Below are 9,334 nucleotides of genomic sequence, written 5' to 3'. Positions count from 1 at the left end.
GTGTGATAAGGAGCAGTGTTAGAAGAGAAGCCCAAGCCAGAAGCCGGATTAGCATGTGGCAAACCCGGGGGCAGCTGCAGCAACGCTGGAGCTGGGGAAGGGATAATCCTGCATGGGAACAGGCTGGTGGGAGGGAGCCAGGGCTCATCACCACAGGCTTTAGCCCAGTGCTGTGCCAGAGCTGTGCTGTTTGCCAGGCTGCTGTAAAATAAAGAAAGCCCAAAGAACAGTTTGTGTTGAGAAATGCAGTTTGTGTCAGGGAGGTCGGACACCAGGCAGATCTGTGGGCCCCGTCAGTGGGGGCTGCTGCTCCAGGGCTGATCTGTGTGGGAGAGCTAAATGCTGAAATTTAATAACTGCAGAGGCAAAGTTAATGAGTGAAGTTTATCTGTGTTCTGTGTTAGTCTGAATCTCCTCGTTTGGCTATTTCTTCCTTCAGCTAAACAGTTGTTTTGCCTTTCAGGAGGGTCTGGCTGCTGTTGTGCTCTGATAGTCACATCACCCACTCCTGGCATGAGGTGAATGTGGAGGTACCACGAGGGCTTTGAGAGAGAAAATTCACCATTGCATTGCTGAGAGGGAGGTGAGTTAAGCCGAGGGAGGTGCCAGCCTGGAGGGGTCAGGCAGTCACCTCCCCTAGGGAAACCACCCCTGGCTTTGCTCCCCATTTTTGGACTCATCCCTCCCCTCAGAGGAATGAAATGAGCATTTAGCACACTGAGTCCAGGCCACCAGTGTGTTGGTGCTGTGCTGGCATATGAAGGGGACTCAGTGTAAATTAAATTGAGTGTAAATTATCCTCATTTCAAAACCACTTTGCAGTGCCAAGAAAGCATAAACTGGTTTTAAGGCTACATGGGAACCAAGCTAGTTATTTTAAAAATCTGATCACCTTGAGCTTGGCACCCCTGGGAGGTTTCAAAAGTCTCCAGCAGAGTCTTGCTTTGTTTGCATGGATTATAAATGTAAATATATTTAGGCTATGAATGTAGAATGGGAAGAAAAGAAAAGATTAAAAGATATTATGCATTTCTGATTTTTAGATTCATGTTCTTCCTCATGAAAGTGTGAATGACATTTATTTGGCTGGCTGCATAATCCATGTTAACAAGACAATTAGTATGTGCTGAAAGTTATTATTTTCCTCGGCACGTCAAAGTCATGACTGTGCTGGATTTGGAATGGAACCTTACTCCACTTTTTCTTTGTGGTAAAAGATAATATTGAATTTTTCTCTGAAGATCTTGGCAGCATGTAATTAATATTTTTTTTTCCTGCCTTAAATAAAATGGAGCAAAACACAACAACCTAACTGAGGAAAAATCTAGTCAAAAACGAACCTTTCCTCTTTGGCCCTGGATTGAGTGGATTCCGTGCTCCTGGGAGGCAGCAGTCGGACAGCCAGGGGTGGCTGCAGCTCTCTCCTTGTCCACAGAGCAGGGACAGGAGTAGCAGAGGCTCTGTGGGTTTCTCAGGCATTGAAGGGGGAACTTCACTGGACTTTGTCACCTCTGTTGGCACTGACCCAAAAGCATTCAGGTGGCAGAATCTGGAGTTCAACAAAACTCCCAATTCTGCGTTAAGTGGCTGTGTGTGACTTAAATTAGAGCACAAATCCTGTGGGCACTGCTTAGTTCTGTTGTGTGACTTAAATTAGAGCACAAATCCTGTGGGCACTGCTCAGTTCTGTTCAGGCTAAGCCAGGTCTCCTGTCAGGTGCTGCAGGTTTCTTCTGCAGCGAGACTCCAGCTAGGTTACCAAGGCTGGTGTCTGTGTATAATAGGGGACTTATAAAAGAACATTTTAGAGCAGTTTATAGCACTTTTCTTTTAACTTTTTCTGCCTTTCTCCCCCTTCCACAGGCTGTGGCTGTGTGAGCCACACACTGCTGAGCAGGGGTGCTGCTCCTCTGGCCCCAGCAGCTCGTGCTTGGCTTCAGAAAGTTTTGCAGCTACAGTTGAATTTTAGGCTTTTACATCAGAAAGACATGAAATGTTGAATTTCTGAGGTCCTTTGGTATCTGCATTCAGCCAGCCTTGGAGGAACACAGCCCCTCTCTCCCGTGGCTGGGTGAGGTCTGAGCTGGAGGCAGGGGAAGAGGGCAGGGCTCGATGTCTGGAGTTCAGGGTAGGGCTGGGGGCAATTATTTGAGAGGTGCTGTGAGCAGGAAGATGTGGGGTTGCTGAAGAGCGTGTGGATGACTCCATCTTTCAAATTTCCTGTTCCTTTTCAGTATAGGACTCTGGGTCCTTGGTGGAAATGAAGCTTGTCTTGGCTGAGGAGTGGAGGCAGCTGAGGCTGGGAGGAGGCAAACTCAGGAAATGCAGAAATGCTCCATTTTAGCTTGTCCATTTCTGTAGTCCATTATCTGTAGTCTGTGCTGTTCCTTCCCATGACACTGCCCAGAGTAAGAACAAGGTGGTGCCATGGAAGGAATGAAGGCTGAGCAGTGAAGGAATTGCTTTATGAGCAATTGTATCAAAAGGGAGACAGAGCAGACAAAAATAGGACAAATGGTGCTGGGTCCATCTCTAGTGAAGCTGTGGACCCCTCTCACATGCTGAGGGGGTATCTGGTACCCAAAGTGATGCTCATCCCTCTGGGAAATGAGGCTGCCAGTGGTGGGGCACAGCCAGGGAGGTGAGGACCATCCTCGTGGACTTGATTTCCAGCTCTGCAATTGGTCTCCTTTGGGCATCACAGGTATCCCTCTGCCCTGACTTCTCCACATGCAGCAAGGGCAAGAGCAATTTTCTACAGAGAGAGACTGATTAGCATCTGTGAGGCAGAATGATGAACGCCCCTGGAAAGACAAGGAATAATCAAGCATGAGGGCTGGAGGGGTGCAGTAAATAAGGCAGAGGTTCCCTATAGAATGAGGATGAATTAAAGCACTGAATAACTCTCTAGTTCCCCAAGCAGTGTCTGTCTTGAGCTGCAAAAGAGACAGGGGTCCTGTGGATAAAAAAGTGTGATTAAATCCCAAAAAATCCTTCATCCAGGCAAGGGGGAGGAGGGCACAGCAATTAGTGAGGAGGAAGCCCAGCAGGAGGAAGGGAGAGGGCAGGTCTGCACATCCAGAGCTGATCCCACCAGCCCAGGTGCTCCTGCTGCCCCCAGGAGTGTGATGGGTGAACTGGGGCCAACTGGCTTTGACAAATAGCAAAACTGGCAGGAGAATTGATGTAAAACTTCAGAGAGGTGAAAAGATTTAGGGTTAAATATGGAAAATGTAAGTGTTCCTGGCAGCACAGCAATCTTCCCAGCCATATTTCAATTTCCTGGGTGAGAGTGTTTTATTTAGAAAGGTCACAGGTTTTCCTGGCCGGCCACCATGGGTCTGTGGCCGGGTTTGCCCCTCTTGAAACACGGAAGCACGAACAGAATTGCAGCATGTGTTTTCTTCTTATTCAAAACCAACTCCTTTATTGGTCTTTCCCCATCTCCCTGCAAATTGTTTGTTGATGAGGGGCTTTAATTGCTCCAGAGCTGGTCCTGTGGGTACAGCTTAATTCCTGTGATGTGACACCCCGGTGTCTCTGAGCTGGGCTCACTCCAGACCGTGGTGAACTCATTTAAGGCATTAACTGTGGTGGCAGCAGGCATGAGCCTTGTGAGAAATGCTGGTGGGTGACATGTGCACATCAGCCCCAAAGAAAGGTTAATTTCATTCATCAGGAGATGCAATTAAACCCCTGTAGCTGGGAGCAGTTCTTCTGGGCTATACCACCTATTATGAGCATTTCAGGAGCCGTGATTTCTGTGTTTCTTCTTGCTGTTCAAACACTAGAATAAATTAAGCTCCAACAACCCTGAACGTAAATAATTTCTATAACATTGTTTTTTGGTCATATCTTGGCCAATCACTGTTATTATTTTCATAATTATGCCATTCTCCATCTGCTTGATGGAGTTAATGTCTCACTTTGTCAGTCACTGGCCCATCTTCCTTTAGCATTTCAGTAATAGGCAGCCAGAGTACACAGAAATTAGGCCATTTTCCAGGCATTTAAATGACAGCTTTAGTGCATGTGTGTTCAATTTTGTGTGCATTCGTTGACTGGCTCCTCAATTCTGCCTCATCAGGGAAGATGCAGGAGGGGCTGAATCCTGCATCTCACCACGCTGTGATGCAGCAGAGTGGGTCTGGTCCCTCTGGCTCATCTTCTCCCCCCAGAATATGATACTCCTCCCCGAAAAGCAAAACCAAGGAAAGCCCTGTTGGGGCATGGCTACAGGCAGACAGGAGGGTGCATGAGAGAGAAGCAACTCTCATGCACACATGAGCTGTGCTGCCACATGAGCTGTACTTTGCAGAAGCCAAGCCCCTGTTTTCTCATTTAGGTGATAATATTGATAATTATCAATTATCATTGATAATAGCCTGTGGCTACTGGTAATTGCCCCCACCCCATCAAGAAGTGGGGTTGGGGTAAAGTGCTGTCATGTGTTTGAGTGCTCCCAGAAAGGACCAGCTCTTACTGCCCCACATTTTTTAGGTAGAGAACAGCCCACTGTGCTTTTCTTTCTCCTACATTTTCTGTGATCCAGCCTTGTCATTCAGGAGTGAGACAAAAGAGAGGGCAGTCCCCTGTCAGGGACTGCAGGCTGGGGACCAGTATTAAAGTGCACTGCTAATCACAGAGCAGCTCAGCATTGTCTGGAAAACCCACTGGAAATCCGGGCAAGAACCCACCAGAGCAGCCCACCCTGACCTGACACCCTCCTGCACCCCATCAGTGGTGCAGGGCAGGCAGGAGATGCTCCTCAGCCTTGTAGCACATTAGAGGGGACATTAACAGCACCTCTGAGCTTACTGTGTGGGTCCTGAGCATGGGCAGGTTCAGATGGACTCAGATTAGCTTAGATATTAGGGAAAATTTCCTCACTGAAAGGGTGGTCAGGCATTGGAACAGGCTGCCCGGGGAAGTGGTGGATTCACCCTCCCTGGAAGTGTTCAAAAAAATATGTGGATGTGACACTTGGGGACATGGTTTAGCTGGGTTAATGGTTGGACCTGGTGATATTACAGGGCTTTTCCAACCTAAGTGATTCTATGACTTTATGAACAAACCCAAGGGAAACTGCAGTGTGGTTCAGCCTGGTCATTCCAGCACAGCTCAGTGGGGCTGTACAAATCCTGCCAGATGTGATGTCTCCCCAAAGCTCACTGTGGTGGCTGAAGCACAGAACCAGCACAGCACCCAAGCTGGCTCAGTTAAAGCTGGTTTGAGTGGTTCTGCCCAGACATTCCCTAAGGGAGGAACAGTTAATTATTTGTTCTGCACAGCAGTTTGGATACCTGTAAACAGCCGTGCCTCCTGCTCAGTGCATCCGTGGTAATGAGCTGAGGCCGTCGCCTAATTAATATTCCAAATATTCCCAAGTTAGATTGATATACTGTAAATGAACAGTGTCAGATGACAACAGAAATCAGATAAGGAGCAGCTGGAAGTGATCTGCTTGTATTTAAGATCTAGCACTGCTAGAAAACTGCTTGTATTACCAGCAACTTGAAAAAAACTTCAGGGATTTTCAGAGGTGCTATTGATGATGGGTGAGAAGGGGGGGCTCATCTTCTTGCTCCCCAGTAGCCACTGTGAGCAGCAGATTCTTCATTAGCACAAGCCATGATCACTGTGCAGTGTGGTGCCAACCACGTTCATTAGCTGAGTGTAATTGGCCTGTGGTTTGGAAATTGCAGGCAGGGTTAGGGGGCAATTTCTGAAATTCATAATGCAATGAGGAGCTGGGTAGCTGAGCACAAAGGTTTGAATTTCAAGTGAGGACGCTCCAGCTTAATGAAAGGTAGGATTTCTTCAGTGATTACTAAGGGTTAAAATTTGCAGGTTTCCTGAGCAAACCCAAAAATCACAAACTGCACCACCTGCATCCTGGTGACAGATTTGCCTATTTCTCATAGTTATTATCTGTCTTGGCACAGGGTTTGCAGTTCATTTTTGTCATGTTGCTTGTAGAGTGTGGTTCTGGTTCCAGATTTCTGATCACTAAAAGATTATTCAGTTCAATACCGTGGTTTGTGTTGTGTGTGTTATACTTGCCTTGAACCACAGTCACGTTATTTACTTCACAAGGAGGTACTGTGTCCCCTTCACACTGAGTGGTTAACAAAAGTTTGAAGGCTGGCTGATTTGTTTCTGTCAGGATGAGAAAGCAGTGATATGTAGCAGCTACGTTTTATGTGTAGCCTTTTTTTTAATCATTCACACACACACCAAAAGGAAAATGCACATCTGTCTTGTTTCCTTATGCACAATGGAGATAATTCAAGCAGATTCTCCAGCCAGAAATCAACATGTCTGCTACACCAGTGAGTGCTGTGACCTGAAAACTAAACCTCTCAGGTCCCATATATGTGATTTCTCTCTGCTTTCTGCCCCTGGCCCACACAGCACTGAGCAGGAGGGCAGAGCTCTGCCCTTTCCTGCCTCCTGCCCACACCTCCTGCAGTCCCCCAGACTGCAGCATCCTCCACTGATGAAGGTCCTGACTGGCAGAAGGGCTCCCTGACAGACTGGCCAGGCAGTCCAGATTGCCTGGCAGAGACCAAGTTTAAATCTGAGTGTCTTAGAAAGTCTTCAGGATGCTTTTGTACCAGATCTTGGAAAAGGCAGCTGGAACAGGTTGTTGTCCCATATGGCCCCGTTTAGAACACAGGATTTCTTGTCTCTCCACAACATGACCAGCCCTGAAATATACTGGTTTAGCATCATTATAGGCTACTGAGGACTGCTTTTCTTCTGATAAAATATATTCTGTTCAATAATGAATATATATCTACTCTGTTCAGTATGTGTTTGGCACTCGTGGGTTTCAGGGGTCTGTGACTGTTCCTGGGTCCAAAATATATCTGGTAGCAGCTATAAGCCACCTGGATTGCAGGTCCTGTTGGGAAACAAAACAACTCTTCAGTCATTTACAAGGCATGGCATCAAAAAGAGAAAATATATTTTTGGTTTGGATGAAGAACCCTTGCAGAAGGGAAACCTCTATGAGAGTAAAACTCATTGCAAAACAGGAAGAGGAAAATATTCCTTTTATGAAATGAAAACTCCCTACTGTGGAAAACTATTGAGGCAAGTAGATGAGTAAGATTATGAAAAGGATTAGATATGGATTATCCAGGATTAAGGCAATGAACTCTCTTGGATAAAATTCACAAGTGGTTTTCATCCTGGTGTCTTTGGGGTCCAAGATAAAACTGTTATTTCTATGTAGAAAAAAACTCCCCTCTCCTGCATTGCAGGGTCCAACCGATTGTTTGTGTTTTCTCCTTTTTGTTGTTAAAAAAAAAAAACACAATTCCCAAATTGAACAAGGGCTGAGTGTAAGTGAGAGGTGAAACAGCACCTGATCAGATGTGATGGAGTTGAATATAAATTATGCACATGGGGGGAAAGAAACCACAGTGTTACCTGTATGTGTACACATACATATAAATATAAATACATATATGTGTGTATATACACTCTGGTGGTCCTTGACCTCATTAGACACCTGAGGAATGTTGGACTTATGGCAGAGAGTCCGTGTGGAAGTGGAAGTTTGGTGAATCAAACAGGTGAATTCTGTGTGAGGAATTACCAAGGAATAAAGAGAGAACAAACCAGAAGATTTTGTTACAGCACTGAGCAAACCATCACCTGGCTCCCTGCTGCAGGATGTCCCTGGCAAGAGCCAGGAGCAGCTTTTCCCCAGGGACAAAGAGCAAAGGAGCCAAGGAGTCCAACCTGGAAAAGAAAAGGTGGAGGGGAGGTTATGACACAGCTTGAGAAAATCAGGAGTGGCTTAAATTGGGAAGAGAGGTTTGTTGCCTCTTCTAAACACATGCAGATCCAGAGCTTTAATCCACAGCATCATCTTTGACAGGGGTTTGGTCTAAAGGAAGTTTGGAGCTGCAACAGTCCAGGCTATCAGCTCCACCCCTGTTTCTAATAAAAGAGCTGTGGTTGTAGGCAGAGAAAAAGAGTTTTCAGATGTTGCTGCTACTCTCAGCGGGGTGTAATAGAAACTCATTATCATTCACAAGTCTAACTTAATTACATTTTTTCTTGAAGGATTTTATGCCGTCTCAGTGGGAAGGGGGGCTCATCTACATACATTCAGGGGCTGTCTTCTCAGACCTTAGTAATATCTATGGTAAATGCCTAAGGAAGGTGGGGAATTACTTTAGGACCTTCATTTGATCAATGCAGGCTGCAGCATGGATCCACCAGACCCACAGGAAACATTATCATGCCCAGTATCTGCACTGGTAGACAATGAGATGTTACCTTGCTCCTTCTGCGTTCGTTGCTTTCAGCAGACAGTCACAAAATCTGAAAATTAGTGATTTCCTCATTGGTCAAATCTTGAAGGATTTTCTCGGTTTATTCTTAAATTTCCTTTGCAGAAGGAAAATTTCCTCCACAGAAGGCTCAAGGAGTTACTGAAAATTGAAAGAGCAGAAGAAAAGACGCTGAAATTCAACCCAAGGTGATCAAAGCACTCCTTGGTTAGCCATGGGTGATGTCTGAGGGTAACCTGGCACTGTGTGTGTGGGGTGGGGGTCCTTATCTCATCGTGTGGTTAACCAAGGGGTGCAGCAGACAGCTCTGGGGAGCCTTTCTCCGAGGCCAGCTCCTCCAAAGGCTGCCTTCTGCATCCGTGCCCTTGCTCCAGGCACGCCGTGATCCACGGGGCACATCAGAGAGCTGGAAATACCTGAACACAAAACGCCTTTGAGCGTTTTATTCACGGGTCAGCTGTTGTGAGGGTCAGCACCAGCTTCCCAGGGCTGCTCTCCGGGTCAGCCTGGGAGGGCTCTGCAGCCTGACCCCGGCCCAGCAATTAGAGCTGCCTGGCGGGGTGGTCGTAACCTGCACAGTGATGGGTCAGGGAGGGTGAACTTCACGGGCAGGCTCCCGAGGTGGGAACAAAAAAGGAGGTGAAAGGAGGTGAACTCAGCCACGTAATTAGCCGTGTAATTAAACTTTCTCCAGGGCAAGGAGCTCCGGGCCAGTTTTGCCTCCTGTGAAACGCGGCAACGCCTCTGACACCTCTGGCTGAAGAGAAATACAAGCAGTGCCCTGAAGTGCTTCCACAGGTAAGGAAGCAGTTGTGGCTGCAGGTTTAGCAAATGACTTCGGGGTTAAACTGGGAGGATTTAGTCTTTGCTATGACATAGGGGGTTGCCTAGTAATGCACGTGGCCCCAGTGGGGGACAGAAAGGCTGAAACAAAGCAAAAGTAATTAAACAGAAGCAAAGCAGGCAGCACTTCTCTGCTGATAACCTATGCAAACGACAAGGCTTCTTGTTTGGACAATCAATAAA

General features: G+C 46.8%; 1 long non-coding RNA gene across 1 annotated transcript; it reads left to right on the top strand.

The window, feature by feature from the left end:
* The first annotated feature begins 469 nt into the window (after positions 1-469).
* Positions 470-9,108, top strand: LOC108505890. Its single transcript, XR_001877620.1, has 3 exons — positions 470-583; positions 8,414-8,496; positions 9,003-9,108. It is a non-coding gene; the product is annotated as an uncharacterized LOC108505890 (long non-coding RNA).
* The last annotated feature ends 226 nt before the right edge of the window (positions 9,109-9,334 follow it).

This window comes from Lepidothrix coronata, unplaced genomic scaffold, assembly GCF_001604755.1.
Source record: "Lepidothrix coronata isolate B3197 unplaced genomic scaffold, Lepidothrix_coronata-1.0 Scaffold201, whole genome shotgun sequence".
Taxonomy (NCBI): domain Eukaryota; kingdom Metazoa; phylum Chordata; class Aves; order Passeriformes; family Pipridae; genus Lepidothrix; species Lepidothrix coronata.
Note: the sequence above shows the minus strand (reverse complement) of the source record. Positions and strands in the feature narration are given on the sequence as shown.